The 3,907-nt window shown below is 35.6% G+C and overlaps 1 non-coding gene across 1 annotated transcript; it reads right to left on the bottom strand.

Moving 5' to 3' along the window:
* Positions 1-3,035: 3,035 nt before the first annotated feature.
* On the bottom strand, positions 3,036-3,142 carry LOC136216092 (small nucleolar RNA R71). Its single transcript, XR_010683085.1, has one exon. It is a non-coding gene; the product is annotated as a small nucleolar RNA R71 (small nucleolar RNA).
* Between the last annotated feature and the right edge of the window lie 765 nt (positions 3,143-3,907).

The raw sequence follows: 3,907 nt of genomic DNA, 5'->3' as shown, positions 1-3,907 counted from the left end.
GATGCTGAAGATGTTCTGATTCCTTTTTATTTGAACATAATATTTGCATGGATAGTAAGAATGCTACATGGGAAAGGCTGACTGAAGAGATTGTCAATCAGCTCTTCCGTTTAGCATATGGGAAGATTTCTTTAACTTATTGAGTATATATTATTGTTATGTTGGTTTGAACTGATTGGTTACATGTATGATGTTGTTGTTGGTGGTGCTGCTGAGATAGGTTTATAATATATCATCCACTTGGCTTGTTATTTGAATGAGTATGTGTATGTGTATGAAGCATGTTGGCTTGTTTATGCTTGATGTTCTGTTTAGGAAGCTAGAACTGATTGAGTATGTGTATGAAGCATGTTTATGTTTGATGTTTTGTTTAGGAAACTAGAACTGATTGAGTATGTGTATGAAGTATGTTTATGTTTGATGTTTTGTTTAGGAAACTAGAACTCAATGAGTATATGTATAATGTTGTGCGTGATACTGATGAGATAGGTTTACAATATATCTTCCACTTGGCTTGTTATCTGAATGAGTATGTGTATGTGTATGAAGCATGTTGGCTTGTTTATGCTTGATGTTCTGTTTAGGAAACTAGAACTGATTGAGTATATGTATGAAGCATGTTTATGTTTGATGTTCTGTTTAGGAAACTATAACTCAATGAGTATATGTATGATGTTGTGGGTGATGTTGCTGAGATAGGTTTACAATGTACCTTCCACTTGGCTTGTTATCTGATTGAAACCATTCAGAATGGTGATGAGTTTTCGATGCTATCAGCATAAGTTATGAACTTATGGTTAGAGCATCGCAAACTTCATCACTGTGCTCACTTTTCAACGAGTACTGTTAAGCCCAAAATATACCTAATATATCATTAATAATTACATCAATATTGCTACGAATTTATGCTATTTATACCTATTTAGAATACTTTTACTCTCGAATATGTTTCTTTCATGCAAGGTACATAAATATTTGGTAAAATCCAAATAGGAGTAAAAAGAGCTCAAAAATAGAAGAAAAGCCCTACAAAAGGAGTCGAAGACGACGAAAATTAATAACGCCAAGTCGAGGACACGAACGAGAGCAGAAATTCAGAAAAAGCTCCGTGCCGCGACCGCGGCCCCCCTCTTTCACGGTCGCGACATGCGCCTTCAGCCACTTCTTCCCTTCGTCCGAAGCTCAATTTGATGCTTCCCCATTCACGGTAGTGAATTTGATAAATCTCGGTACGAGCAGGAGATTTGGAAGCCATTTTGCACACTTTCGTTTTCAACAAAACACGACTGTTTGAGTGGATAAAGACGTCCTTCCGCAGCGGACACGATCCTTCACAACGGACACGACATTTCAATCAAGACTCTTCAACATCTATAAATAAAGAGTTGATGGAGAGTTGAAATATATATGTGATATGTATAGAAGAAAGAATTAGTGTAGAATTTATGCAGAAATTCCGAATCAAGTGATTCAGAGATTAGAAGTTCATTTCTGTTCAAAGCAATATGCTGTACACATATTGTTTACAAATTAATAACAAAATTCAGTAACGTTTAGACATTGTTCCAGTTTAGTTTTCATTTTGGTAGTGGCCGACCGTATCCCTATTACGAAGTTACAGCGAGAAGATTGAGGAGAGGATTCGCCCCTGAGCCTGACAAACTCTAACGAAACCCAAGGAAAGGATTGATCAACCCATTCACTTGCACGCCGTCGAAGAATTCAATGCTCCATGTTCTCTGTAAACTTGTATTAATTTACATTTCATCTAATAAAGTCTGTTCTATTCGATAGATCGTTATGCAGCACTTATGGTAACCAATCCACTAAAGTGACTGCTGGTGTTTTCATTAAAACGTATTTAATTCAAATCTTTACAAGGAAACTTTGTTGAACACTTAGGCAAATTATCATCTCGAAAGAGTTTTAATTTGATTAAGGGCAACTATCCCGAAAGGGTTTTGTCGCGTTCAAAGCCAATTAATTAGAGGTTCCGTCATTTATTTCATCTTTATAATTCGTACAAAGTTTAAAGTTGTTTCTTTGCTTAATGCAAACGAATACATTAGTTTACTTTTCTAAAAAGTACTAAACGCTCCTGTTTTGCAAATTTATTCTTAAATCAGAATATTTTCTAACGTTTTCATACTCTAATCTAATTCTCATTCTAGCAATTTCAAAACCAAAACCGATTAAACGATTTTTCCATATTATAAACCTTTAAAAGTAAAATTCAACAGATTATAAATAAGTTTTGTTAAAAAAATGTTCCATGTGGGATCGATATCTTTTATTACTACAAGCGTATACCGTGCACTTGCGGAAATCGCTCAACAAGTTTTTGGCGCCGTTGCCGGGGAACGCCAAATTTTTGACAAAATTTTAAATTTTTCGTGTTTTATTACGAATCTAGGTTTATTCATATTTATTCAAACTTGTATATTTTATTTATTTTCAATTACTAATATATTTGCTTTTCAAAAATTCTGTTTTGTAGGTAGTTTCGGTTCGTGAAAAATTTCAAGTTCATGCGCAGTTCTCGAAGTTCGGGCACGTCACCAGACCCTTTTGATCCAGAAATTGAAAAGACCCTTAAAAAGAACAAGAGAGAAAAGAAAAAGAAAAACAAAACCCCAATAAAAACTAAAATTACCGAGCCAGAAGTAATGGCGACACTTATGGATTACGCTAGGCCAGGAGTGGCCGGTGTAACAAATAGTATAGTTAGACCCCAGATTAATGCAAATCAATTTGAAATTAAGCCAGCGTTGCTTAATATGTTGCAAAATAATGTAACATTTTACGGGTTACCTAACGAAAATCCTAATACCCATTTGACAAATTTCTTAGAAATTTGTGACACTTTTAAAATACCAAATGTGACTGTAGAAGCAATCAATCTTCGCCTTTTTCCTTTTACTTTGAAGGATCGAGCCAAAGAATGGTTAACTTCTATGCTAGCCGCATCAATTGAGACTTGGGAGCAATTAGCCCAAGCATTTTTATCAAAATTTTTCCCTTTAGCAAAAACCGCAAGAGTCATTAAAGAGTTAACGTCTTTTTCTCAAAATGATAGTGAAACTCTTTATGAGGCTTGGGAACGTTTTAAAGAACTTCAACGTTTATGACCACACCACCAATTGCCCGCTGAACTTTTAATGCAAACATTTTATAATGGACTAAATCCTTCAACTAGAGGTTCATTGGACGCTATGTCTGGAGGGTTATTCATGAAGAAAACATCTGCCCAAGCAAGAGAACTTTTGGAGGAAATGGAAATCAACGGCAGTATGTGGCCCGCGGAACGTGGACACCTACCATCAGCGAAACCATCATCCTCAACAACATCATCAGTTAAAGGTATAGTGAATCTTGATCCAGTAGCGATGTTGCAAGCCCAATTTTCTGCCTTGTCGCACAAAATTGATAGGTTTATGGCACCATGTGATCCTAATGGTCAACCAATCCAAACGGATGTGGATTACGAAGGTATGAGTGAAATTGAACAGGTAAACTTTGTCCAAGGGCAAAACCAAACTAATAATCCTTATTCCAATACATATAATCCTGGATGGAGAAATCATCCTAACTTTAACTGGAGAGATAACAACAACAATAATGTTAATGCTAATCAAAATCGTACTACTAATTATCAAAATCAATCAAGAGATTCGATTAGCACTTTATCTTCTAAAATCGACAAATTCATTGATGCTATGAGCGGAAAAATAAGTAATCACGACGATGGTTTTAAACGGATCGAGAATAAATTCACTCAGCTTATTAAAAACAATCATCTAGCATCCATAATTTGGAGATTCAAATTGGACAACTCGCTAAATCAATTCCATCCCGCAAAGAGGGAAGCCTTCCAAGCCATACGGAAGAAAATCCAAAAGAGCATGTT

The sequence above is a fragment of the Euphorbia lathyris genome, chromosome 1 (genome assembly GCF_963576675.1).
Source record: "Euphorbia lathyris chromosome 1, ddEupLath1.1, whole genome shotgun sequence".
NCBI lineage: Eukaryota > Viridiplantae > Streptophyta > Magnoliopsida > Malpighiales > Euphorbiaceae > Euphorbia > Euphorbia lathyris.
Note: the sequence above shows the minus strand (reverse complement) of the source record. Positions and strands in the feature narration are given on the sequence as shown.